Source organism: Coffea arabica, chromosome 9c (assembly GCF_036785885.1).
Source record: "Coffea arabica cultivar ET-39 chromosome 9c, Coffea Arabica ET-39 HiFi, whole genome shotgun sequence".
Classification (NCBI taxonomy): domain Eukaryota; kingdom Viridiplantae; phylum Streptophyta; class Magnoliopsida; order Gentianales; family Rubiaceae; genus Coffea; species Coffea arabica.
In genome coordinates this window covers 22,004,801-22,016,533 of record NC_092326.1, presented here as the reverse complement: position 1 = coordinate 22,016,533, position 11,733 = coordinate 22,004,801, and the positions used below count along the sequence as shown (strand labels likewise).

At 39.9% G+C, this 11,733-nt stretch overlaps 1 long non-coding RNA gene across 1 annotated transcript; it reads right to left on the bottom strand.

Moving 5' to 3' along the window:
• Nucleotides 1-5,701: 5,701 nt before the first annotated feature.
• On the bottom strand, nucleotides 5,702-8,312 carry LOC140013971 (uncharacterized). The gene is made up of 3 exons (XR_011820817.1): nucleotides 7,828-8,312; nucleotides 6,469-6,531; nucleotides 5,702-5,848 (listed from the first exon to the last, which is right to left on the bottom strand). It is a non-coding gene; the product is annotated as an uncharacterized lncRNA (long non-coding RNA).
• Nucleotides 8,313-11,733: the final 3,421 nt, after the last annotated feature.

Below are 11,733 nucleotides of genomic sequence, written 5' to 3'. Positions count from 1 at the left end.
TCAATTAAATGGCAGAAGACATATCCTTATAAAGCGTGCCCACGCCTTATAACGTCTTTGCTACGATGAAGTTGAATGAACTGCTCGAGCTCGTGTAACCAGTCCTAGTGGGATTTGAACCTTATTCGATGGCATAGTTTGACTCGTATCATTCCCCTCCTCTTGAAAGCAATTTGCCCACAAATTGAAGCATGAATGATGATAAGAAGAGTTACATGCCGTCGAGTCAATTTTGTTATGATTACCACAAGTTTCATCCAATGCATAAACCACTTGCTAAGCTAGAAAGTAAACCTTGTTGAACTTTGAATCTCACGAACCAGTTTCAATGTATGCCCAACTTGATCGTTTGTGATCATGAGGTAAGGATCCTCAAAGTGATGCGATGTATATCCTATGAAATCAGACTCCTCAAACTTGAATAAGCTTGCAAAGTATGGAAGCTGACTTGGTGAAGTTGGAGCTTCAAGTGGACTAGGTGCAAGATGAGCATAGGTATTGTAGTGACCATTGAAGACCTCGCTCCTTGTGTAAACTCGTGGAACATGGTCGGTTCTAACGTCTTGAGGGTACACATAGTTTGATCCTCCAAAGACGTGAACAACGTTGAAATCATCCGATTCCATGAATGGGAACCAAATTGATCTAACTCCTAGAAGACAAACTCCAAATTGTACAAGTGACTTTGGGATGGAACATTGTAAGATCAAAGCGATTGCACTTTGCTTAACCTGCACAAAACAAGGAACACTAGACAGAGCAATGTTAAGGTTGTTAGAATGGCAATAAGTCCCCTCACTCTCATTTTTGTTGAAACTTAAAATCTCAGTCAATACTTTGGATTTTTCAATCTCTTTCTCATGCTCAATAGCTGTCTTTTTCCTCTCATTATTCTCAACATCTTTCTCCTTTTCAACTCCCTCATCAATCACAATTCCCTCATCTAGCTCTTTCTTCATACTATAATGCTCATGCTCACTTTTCATGTATGCTAGATCAATACAAAGTTGGTCATAAATAAGTGGTACAAGTGCAGAACAACGACCATTAAATAAGAAGGAATACTTATTAGTATGTCAATCATATTTAACTTCTCGCATCAACATTTACGCCTTGCCCAGCAACACATGTGTCATTTGAATTGGGACTACATCACACAACGCCTCATCCACATACTTGCCAATTTGAATAGGTACAAGTGTGTGCTTAGTAACCCAAACATCACCATGAGCACTCGGCAACTTATACGGTTGAAGATGATCAATGGTTGGAAGATTTAATTTGTGAACCATGATAACGCTTGCAAGATTGACTTCACAACTCTTATCAATGGGCAAGCTGCATGTTTTATCTTTGACACCACAACGAGTATAAAACCAACCATACAACTGAGATTTCACGATATCCAATTGCTCATCTACACCACGTAATGCCATTTCTTTGACTCCCTTAGGATCAGGAAGAAGATGTTGTAAGCTAGCTTTTAAATGCCTCGTATTCGCCATGATGTATGAGGAAACCTGCAAAAAATTAGTGAAACAAAAGATATTTTTCCTCGCCACACAAGCTCACATGTTTACACTTGTCACTCGTGTATCACTCAAGTTTTTAAAACACTCTAATTTTCTCAAGGTTCTGCTTGCTTCCCTTGAAGAAAGTAGAAAATTTTTCCTGAAAAGTTTAACTAGCTTCGCACAAGAATCTACTCAAATGTGGCTCGTTATAAGCTGGAAATTTGAGGAGGTATAAGACTCAAAAGAATTGGAAAAAAATCTGTTGGAATTTGCTGGAAAAAATGTGTAGACGCATGACAAAGGGACTACTAGTTACGCAACACAAAAACTTGGCAAATGACTCTACACAAGAGTTGGAAATTTGGACACTACTTTGGCTGGAAATTACTGGAAAAAAAAAACTAAACAACTTATTCAAGAAAGCTATAAAGATAAACAACTGCCTAAAAGAGTGCACCAACACTTGTTCTTGTTGCAGCAATTTAGGAAATAATGGATAGTGGAAATTCTTGGATTATTCTAGAACTAATCCTCTTTTCCTATCCCAATAAGGATTTAATAGGCTGTAAAAAAATGAAATTGAAGTAAATCTGGACAGCCTTATTCAAGTTGGACTAAAGTAGTCAAATCCAACTTGGAATTGGAGTAGGATTGGTGCTCCTTTTTTTTTTTTGATGGTAAGCTTTTAGGAAGGCATTTATCACAATCAGTGGTCAAATTTCATGGTTGAATGTTCTTCTTATCAATGGTCAATTCTGGAGGCTTTCAAGAATCCCCAACTAAAGTTCCAAGAACTTCAAGATTGTGGTTTTAAACAATCAAGAACTTCAAGAAACCCAAGTTTTGATCAAGACAGATTTCCAAGAATTTTGTAAGGTCAGCCAGCTATATTTTTTTTTTGTATGTAAACAACAAGAACACAAGGTAAAAACTAGATAGGACTCTAAAACCCTTGTTACAAACTGATTTTTTCGGATGAATAGTAACATAGGATGATCAAATAGAACGAAAGACTGGAATTAAATGGATATAATAGAATAGAAACAAGACACAAACACAAACACAAACAAAGAATCAAGAATAAGACACAAAAAAAAAGGCTGGACCAAATAAGGCTAACCACAGCAATTAACAACAACTAGAGGCAAGTTTATGACGTGACAAATCTGGAAAAATAACGTAAGAACACGATGTAACAAATCTGGAAATTGTGGATAGCAAACTTAGAACACGGAAACAGAATTTTGGACAACTTGACTCGAAAAGGAAATAAATAAAGGGATGTAATGTGATATGATACGTCCCTCGATCAACTCGTTTCGAGACACGTAGCACGTGAAGTTAAGGACAGAGAGTGAGCATGAAGATGCAAGGAAAAAGGAAAATCGAGTTGCTAGCCATGAGAGAAAGCAAAATCTCTTGATGCGCTTTACACCTGAGGGTGATGCTTTGCGCCCCTCACCTCTAACATTTGCTTTGTTTAGTGTCCACTCTTTTGTGCAGGTTGAGCAAGGGGCAAAAGTCTTGGTCCTGCAATGTTTTATGCCTCCTTCCATTGGAGCTAAAAACCGAAGTGCTGTTAGCCCGCGCCGCCAATTCTTGTGTTCCCACGATTTGAGGACAAATCTTTTTAAGAGGAGGGGAATGATACGAATCTTAGGAGCGGCCCAAAAGCTATTATGTGGTCCATTGACGGGGGTCGTTGGGGTCCAATGAAGAGAGCCAAAGCCAAGCATTCAAAGTTCAAGGATTTCGTGTGCAACGCGTCGGACTGATTTAGTTGTTTTAGCAGTTTCAGTTATTTCCTATTTTTATTGCTTCCAATTCGGTCTTGTAAGCCTACTAAGGCATATCTAGTATGTTAAGGAATTAGTTATGTTTTGGTTAAGTCTTTCAATTCAATTAGGAAACTTACCTCTTTCGCGTAGTTTTAGATTAAGTTGTTTTGTAAGCCTGTAAAAGGCTGCTCAATTCCATAGAGAAGGGACTTTTGGGATTTTCAAAAATTAAGAGAGTTTCTCTAGCTTCTTGTGAGTACCCTTGAGCACCTTTAGAGGATCTAAAGTGTTTGTCGACTTTATCAATCAGGGAACACGCCTGATTGTGGTGTCTTCTACCGTTCGAAACTATCTCGCGCTGCCCTTGATAGTCTAGGACTCCGCTTACCCCAAACTCGTTACCTTGGTCTTGGGCTTGTGGTTCGAATTCTGGTGTCCTTGGATCCAGGTTCGTATCATGATACCTCTTAACTAGCTCTGATTACCAACTGATACGAACGTCGCCAACCTTGTGATGAAACTCGTAAAAGATTAGTTTCAGGATCGACAAGAGGACACCAAGTTTGGAGTGGATGACCTCAACCCGTTAATCACGTGGTTAATGAACCTTGGTATAATGGTAGAAGACGCCACAACCTAGTGCAATTCTAGATTGGTAAGTCACGAACACCTAGAGAAATTCTAAGGTAAACTCTCAAAATTTCATTTATTGATTGAATGCCTGATACGTTCCTCGATCCACACGTTCGAGACACGTAGCACGTTTGCCCAAGGATCTAGCGAGATTTTTTAGGATTGGTAGGTTATTACCGGCGATTCATCAAAGATTTTTCGAAACTTGCCAATTTTTTAACTGATTTGACAAAGAAGGGGGGTCGGTTTCTGTGGAGTGATAAGTGTGAAAACAACTTTCAGGAGTTAAAGCGAAGGTTGACCATGCCCCCTATCCTGGCCTTGCCTAGCGGTAAGGACAGTTTCACTGTTTATACCGACGCCTCTAGAGAAGGTTTGGGATGCGTACTAATGCAACACCAGAATGTGATAGCCTATGCTTCTAGAAAACTGAAAATCCATGAACAAAACTATCCCACCCACGACTTAGAGCTGGCAGCAGTTGTCTTTGCTCTAAAAAAGTGGAGACACTATCTGTACGGGGTGACCTTTGACGTCTATTTCGATCATAAGAGCCTTAAATATCTCTTTTAACAGAAAGAGTTGAACATGAGACAACGCCGGTGGATGGAATTCTTAGAAGATTATGATTGTAATATTAACTACCATCCGGGTAAGGCTAATGTTGTAGCTGATGCCCTAAGTCGGAAGGCTCAGATTTCTGGGTTAATGGTAAAAGAGTGGGAATTGTTGGGAACCGTTGGGGAGTGGAATCCAAAATTGGAACATAAGAAGATAACTTTTGGGACTATCTGTGTGACATCCACACTATTGGATCGAATTAAAGAGGTTCAAACGGAGGATTTGATGATTCAGAAATGGGTGAAGAAAGGAGAAATTTCGGATTTCAATTTAAGTCCTGAGGGGATTTTGAGATTTCGGAATCGAATAGTGGTGCCTAATGATGAAAACCTGAGAAGGGAAATTTTGGAGGAAGCTCATCAATCCAAATATACAATCTATCCGGGTAGTAACAAGATGTATCAGGACTTGTGACAATTGTACTGGTGGGACAAGATGAAGAGAGAGATAACTCAATATGTACAAACCTGTCTAGTATGCCAGCAGGTTAAGATCGAGCACCAAAAACCTTCGAGACTACTTCTGTCTCTGGAGATACCCGAATGGAAATGGTAGCATATCACCATGGACTTCGTTTCTGGACTACCTAGAACCCAAAAAAGACATGATGCTGTTTGGGTAACTGTTGATCGGTTGACCAAGTCGGCTCATTTCTTACTTGTGAATATGAAGTATTCCATGGATAAGTTAGATCGAGTGTATTTGGAGGAAATTGTGAGATTACATGGTGTGCCCGTGAGTATAGTTTCCGACCAAGACCCTCGTTTCGTGTCCAGATTTTGGCAAAAGTTTCAGGAGACTTTGGGGACGAAGTTGAATTTAAGCACCACTTATCTTCCTCAGACGGATGGACAGTCGGAGCGGACGATTCAAACCCTCGAGGATATGTTACGCACTTGTATTCTAGATTTCGAGGGTAGTTGGGGTCAACATAGGACGTTAGTGGAGTTCGCCTATAATAACAGTTACCATTCGTCGATCCAAATTGCACTGTATGAAGCTCTTTCTCCCCCTAAGGCGTACCAGAGGGTTTGGCGGGCCGCCTGCCCAACTCTCGCCGGGACTCAGTCGTTCTTTAATCAAATCCAGAACAAATCACAAGAATAAATAGGGCAGCAATCCAAACTTAAAGTGGAACTTATATACATTGCTATCTCAAAAGGAAGTACAACCATCAAATGTACAAAGGTTCTCACTTCACCATACAACTAGCCCGTGCCAAGCACTAGGGCGAGAACCATTACAAAAGAAACAAAAGACCTAGACTAGGCTAGTCTATGCTCTCATCCTGCTCGCCGTCCCCTGTTAAGGAAAACAAAACTAAAGGGGTGAGCTAAAAGCTCAGTGAGGTACCAAACAGATAATCAAACAATCAATTCAATACATTAAACATGGAGTATCAATAATTCAAGAAACATTTACAATGGAAAGCAATAGTAACATTCATTAAAAGGATACGGCTCACAAGGAGCAATTCGTTCATTCGTTCATTCGTTCTCCTGATATTTCCCCTTATTCCTCCAATCATTTGAAAATGCATTTTTCGTTTATCAATAAACCCTCGTTCGTTCGTTCATTCATTCATTCACCCCCGTCCTGGCCATTGGCCAGTCTCCACCAACCTACAGGGTAATACTCGAGTATACCAAACGTTCACCCCAAGTCCCTAATCGCCCGACCGAGTCCGCTTCTGGCTCGAGACGACCGGTAACAAGGGGCAATGGCCAGTTCAGCCCAAAAGGCTTACATTCATGCGCAAGTAACATTTCAATCATTAAATCCTTGAAAATTGCACAGTTATTTAGGTCGAGTGCGATAAAGTACACACTCGCCTAGAAAGCTCGTTTTGAAAATCATTAAAAGCACTTAACACATTAGCAAATGATAACAACAAGCCATAGAATCAAATAAGGAACACTCACCTAGAAATGCAAAATATCGTGCAAAATATCCTTCCGGATATTACCCTTAATCACCAATGAAACCTAAGGTTGAACAAGAGAACATTATTATAGTTTATCGAGCAAAACATTTAAGGGAAACAAAGAAACCCGACTAATTAAGAGTAAAACGTGTAAAGATGACTTTCAAGTAAGAAGAGGGTTGTTTGAACCCAAGGATGAAAAATCATGTTTTAAAATGGAAAACCAATCATGGTATTGGCCTAACAAAAGTATACAAGTTCAAATAGAAACCTAGCCCTCGGGCGAAAATTTGGGCAGCACGCCCTTTGTGTTTACCTAATTTTCCAGCCATTTTGGCTTCATTATTTTTCCTCAATCAAACCAAGGTTACCCACAACACAAATTCATTTCAATAGCCATTCCATAGGCTCAAAACAATACAAGTATAGAAATCGAGCTAATAACAAATGCGGAAATGAAACTTAACAAAAGACAGATTTGACGGGTTTTGCGTAACGGACACATCCGACGCTACGCTTATCGGATTGGAATGTAATTTATACCATTTCGAAGCTAAGACAGAGGGTTACAATTTTGATGAAGACCACTTAGTCGAAATTCCAGTGTAACCTAGTCAAATTCCCAATTCGCAGAACCAAGTTCCAACTAATCGGCTAATTAACCGTACTACCTTTAAATGGCCAGATCACAGGCTACCAAAGTCCGTTTAAGGCGTTCTTAGAGGCGTTGAAAAGCTAAGAAAAAGACCTACAACTTTCATGAAGACCACTCAGTCCAGTTCTCACCCTAACTAGGTCAAATTTACCAAAAAATCTCCAGATTTTCCAGTTTGAAATTCACTGCAGAAATCAACTAGCAGTCCTGCTTTATTCACTCATATCTCAGCACACACAACTCCAATTCAGGTAATTCCAAAGCCATTAGAAAGATAAGACACAAGGCTATAAGTCTTAAGAAGACATCAACAACCAAATCAGTAGTATTCCTGGTCAAAACATCCAATTACAGAAGCTGATTATCAGTTTCGGATAAATACAGGGAAGTAGGAGTATTTTGGTCTTTTCACAGGCTACATTGCTCTGATTGAGCTGAAATTTTACAGTCAACTATAAAACATCATTCCCTACAACTTTCATGTTTTGGACTAAGGCCAAATCAGCTCCCAACATGTTCGAATTTTCAGACTAATTTCGGACAGAAATCTTGACAGAAAAGGAACACTTGAAGTTCATTTAAATTCCACCCAATCAAATGAATTTCCAGCCGTTCAAATCAGTTCCTAGCTAGTTAGATTCAACTTCCAATCATCAATCATATGTTTTACCACAAGAATCAAGAGTTAGGAAATTGGTTTACCTCAAATCCTTAAGCATACCCCCTAGCTGGCCGATTCTTTGAGGAGATGTATCCTTGAGCTCCAACTCTCCAACAAAGTTCCCTTTCTTTTTTTTTTTTTTTTTTTCTCTCTTCTCCTAGCTCACCCGATGCTGCCTTTCTTCTTCTCCAAGCTCACGGTAGCTTGTTCTTGGTGTTGGCTTTGTTTGTTTTGTCTTATGTCCTCCTAACTTAATAGCTAAGTCTATTAATAGTAAAGCAAAACAAGAGATGGGTCATGGGCTTGGGTAATTAATGGGTTTATGGCTTAGGCTTCTAATGAAATTAAAACTTAAAGGCCCAACACTAAAACTCTACTTGATCCAATGTAATTAACCCATTGGTTTACTTAGTTTAATTAAAACTAACTTAAGCCCACCAACCCAAGGTACTAATCACTCAAACCCCCGTACTAAACATGCATGGATGCACATACAATCACGAAAATATTAATTGGTTGAATTTAATTTAAACTTAACGGTTTAGTTTTGAAAGTAGGATTTTAATGATTCAATTAAATTTTTCACTTTTGGTATGTAAAATACTCTTTGAAAATTAAAACACATGGTAAAATATATTTTTCACACAATAGCTACTATAAATATCCATATTTAATTTATTTGAGACAATTTGGAATCCAGGATCTCACATCCATAATGCACCTCAAATTTAACATGTACGCACTTATACTAAAATAAATGATTTAAAAACGATACTCACTTATAAAATCTCTGAAAGGCCTTCTCTAGAACCTCCGTGAATGTATTAATTTGGACTGCCGCTAAGGCTTCTTGTAACTCCACATTCAGCCCTTGCACAAATCTCTGTACTTTTCTCTGCTCCGTAGCTATCAGTTCGGGAGCAAATTTAGACAACTTTGTAAACTGAGTCTCATACTCAGTTACACTCATCATTCCCTGACGGAGTTTAATGAAATCGTCCTCTCGCTTCTCTTGGACGATAGGAGGAAGATATTTCTCGTTGAAATCCCGTACAAAGTTTAGCCAAGTCCATGCAGTTCTCTCTCTCTCCCACTTGGCCCTCACTACATTCCACCAGGCCCTAGCTGGCCCCTCAAACTGAAAAACAGCGAATTGGACTTGTCTCTCCTCTGTATAGTTCAGGGCAGCAAAAATATTTACCATGGCCTCCAGCCATTTCTCAGCCTCATACGGGTCTGGCCCTCCTAAAAACTTGGGTGGGGAGAACTTTTAGAATCTCTCCAAGGCTCTATCCTGCCCCATATCGGGGTCCCTAGGTTGATTTACAGGGGCTTGACCCTGTTGTTCCACCAACCAAGCTAAAATATTAGTCATCTGTTGGATGGCAGTTGCCACCTGATCTCCTCCTGCAGCCTGGGGTTCAGGCTGTGGCTCAACCGCTGCCTCCCTCTCCTCTCTCGGTTCTGGCACCAGTTCCTGTGCTTGTTCACCCTCGCGGCCTCGCCTAGAGCCGCATTCTCGGTTAGCTTTCTTGGTCCGACTTCTTTTATCTTCCATGTTTCACAGCTAATAAACTAGAACAATATAACCAACTAATCAATAATAGAATATAGCCACTAAGTAACTATATAAATATAAACAGCATAAAACAGAGTAATGCAAATCATAAACCTCTCTAAATCATAGAACAAACCTCCCTAAATCATAGAGCAAGGCAATACAACATATTCAATCAAAACAAGTCACATAACTTATAGAGCATTAACCCTACGTATCGCTCAGGTACTACACTTAATCAAGGCTCGAAACACGTGGATAAGAAGGATCCCAAATCCCTTGAATATCTTCAATATATTTCAAGTCCATACTATTCGCATTCCCCGTGCCTTTGCTTTCGCAATCCAAACTTATCTCAATATTACGCGAGATCTCAACTTATCGTAAAGGTATCACTCTTTGGTATTCGGGAACAAGAATCCGAAAATATGATAATTCACCACTCAAGTTGGCCAGGCTCAAGAGCAAATCACCCGTATTAGAGATTCCTACCCAACATATATGTCCAAGGTCCCCAACAATAAACAATTATTTCACACTTAACAAGCTAATCCCCACAGTCCGAGAACCTTCTCCCGGCACGAGCTCAATAGGAGCTCTGATACCATCTGTGACGACCCCACCTCCCCCTAAGGCGTACCAAAGGGTTCAGCGGGTCGCCTGCCCAGCTCTCGCCAGGACTCACTCACTAGCTCACGCGAATCACATACATACACATCCATCATGAACCATAAATAACATTCCCAATTCAAGCTTATAACATACAAGGATAGGAATCAGGGTACAAAGTCTCGATATTCAAACTAGTGCAAAACGTATACAATCCAAGTACAAAATGTTTCATTCGAAGAATAGCGCGAGTACAAGTCCAAAAGATCAAAGATCAAAAACAAAAGGCTACGCTAGTCTTTTACAAGTCTCATGCCTTGCTCGTACCCCTGTAAGGAAAACAAACTAACGGGGTGAGCCAAAGTTCAGTGAAGTTCCCAAATATCAAATTGGTCAACAACCAAGTGATAGCAAAATAATAGTGAAACAGCGAGCAAACAAGTTAAATCAGAGAAATAGCATTTGAGCTAGTCTAGCAACATCGAGTTCACATTCACATGTAAGGATACAATAATTCAAGTCTCGGCTCCATTCCAGCTTGATCAATCGGTAGTTGACACTCCGTCAACTTTCAAGTAATAACTAGTCCAAATAAAACTCCACTACACGCCAGTCTCCATCCACCGATCAACCCCCTTTCCCGGGCCCGCACGCCACACGAAACATGGGTGGTAATACTCGAGTATACCGTTTAGTCGAGGAGATAACAGTCCACTCGACATTACAAGTGACCCAGGGTTCGTTATCTAATCGACCAGGCCCTTGCCGGCTCAACTCAATTAACTAGCCACAGGGTTTCTGGAATTCCAGGCAAGACATATCTCAAGTACATGTAGAGCAAGTCAAGTGTAATCAATAGCAAGAACAAGTCATATTAGGGCAAGTGCGGTAAAGTACACCATTGCCCTATCATTCATTCATCATGTAATCATGTAAGTCAAGTAAGAAACACATGTACTAGGTACAATCGGATATTTGGAAGCACTCACCAAAATATAGTGCTTCAAGTATTCACGTTCAATTATACTCCAGGCTTGGAGTCCAGATCTGCGATAAAATCCAATTTGAGAACTTTGAAACACGAGTAAGATTCGAAACTTAAACGTTCCGTTCATTAAGAATCGTCCAATTGAAATTCATTTGAAGGACATTCGTGAAACACTTGCTCGCTTTTCAAATCGTAAGGTTTTTGTAGCATATATACTTGGAAACAACACTTGAGTTGAAAGTACAAGGAAATACAAGTTTACATTGCCCATTATATCTTTTCCTCAAGGGTACAAGTTCGTTTAGGTTTTAACGTATAACCCTCGATAACAAAGTAGCAAAGGTGCTCGCTAGTTCAAGTGATAATCACTTAACCTTTACAAAAGTTGCAAGTATCGTTTCCTAGTCCTCGAGTGTAAATTCGGGCAGCATGCCCTTTGTGTTTACCTAATTTTCCAGCCCAATCCAACCCAACATCATCCATAACATAATTTCAGTTCATTAGCCATTCCATAGGCTCACAACAACACACGAACAAAGATTAAGCTAATATCAAGTGTGGAAATGCAATTACGAAAGATAGATTTGACGGGCTTTGCGGAAATAACATATCTGAGGCTACGCTTATCGGATTGATACGTAACTTATACCATTTCGAAGCTAAGGCAAAGGGCTACAACTTTCATGAAGAGCACTTAGTCTAATTTCCAGGGTAACCTGATCAAATTCCCAATCCATATAACCTGGTTTCAACTATTCGGCTAATCAACCGTACTGCATTCAAGTGACCATA